The sequence below is a fragment of the Aplysia californica genome, unplaced genomic scaffold (assembly GCF_000002075.1).
Source record: "Aplysia californica isolate F4 #8 unplaced genomic scaffold, AplCal3.0 scaffold01037, whole genome shotgun sequence".
Taxonomy (NCBI): Eukaryota; Metazoa; Mollusca; class Gastropoda; order Aplysiida; family Aplysiidae; genus Aplysia; species Aplysia californica.
The window spans coordinates 195,873-196,990 of NW_004798307.1; the positions used below are offsets into that span (position 1 = coordinate 195,873).

Below are 1,118 nucleotides of genomic sequence, written 5' to 3' on the forward strand. Positions count from 1 at the left end.
ACACACACACACACATACACACAAAAACGGTGCCACTTATCTAGGTTATTTCTTTTTTAAAAATAGTAGGGTTTTACAGCGCTCGCAACTGCGCCAAGGGTGGATGTCAACAGAGAAGTCCAAACGAGGAATCAGGCTTACTCTACTCACCTGCCAGGCCTCAATAGCACAAAGTCCGCTTCCACTAACAAGGCACCCCGGAAATAGCAGTTCATAAGAGAGTGACAAACACACACAAAAAAGTAGAGGGCAAATGACAATAATAAGGATGAGGAAAGAAAAAGCAACAGTTCCCTCTCTGTTGTTCTGGCACAGTATGAGCATGACATTGATAAATCAGCCTATTTACAATTCTATTGTGCATGAGAACATGATAATCTCCTCCCTTTGTGAATGGCCTAAAGACTCGTTGAAACTCGTGATTACAACTTGGCAATTTCACTCGTAGGATAAATCATGATCTTACACCACAACTCATGTAATAAATTATTGATACCACATGTTACCGTATCAGGTGGATATTTTGTAAGTCTCAATCGATAAAAATTCACGATATCAGCTTGGAAATATGCAAATTTACAGACTACCATTTTGAATTGTGTTTAAAATTGGAGCATAAACAACACCATCCGCAGTTGATGTACCTCAGTGCAAATGTGTATGCGTATTCTACAACCATAATATTATAATGTCCATAAACTATTCAACTCTTAGAAATTGGCATGTCTACTGAATAAGCACGCTGCATTATTGACTTTTGAAAAAAGAAATTTCCCTAGTTTATCATAAATACCTGCTTGCCTATAGGACAACTGTGTTCTCATACGTCAAATCTTTATTTTTTCTGGAGATATTGGTGAGTAAAACGAACTCATATTTATATGACCTAACAATTAAGTTGCCAGTGCCGTAAAACTTGTTCTAAAATTGAGAAAAAAGACTACAAGCTGGCAGCTTGAGAGATATCATTGAATATTTTTTTTACATATCTTTATTAGTTTTTGAATACCCACAACGCCTGTAAGGCGTAAGCTTTCTTTATCTTACAGAAAATCACATCAGACTCTTTATGTTCAAAGTACTGAAAATAATAAGAATATTAACAATTAATAATAATA

General features: G+C 35.6%; 1 protein-coding gene across 1 annotated transcript in view; it reads left to right on the forward strand.

Moving 5' to 3' along the window:
* Positions 1-501: 501 nt before the first annotated feature.
* Positions 502-1,118, forward strand: part of LOC101863471 (cytochrome P450 2U1) — a gene marked incomplete in the record, with an annotated part of 14,293 nt that continues 13,676 nt past the window's right edge. The window contains 1 exon segment of the mRNA XM_005111291.3: positions 502-856.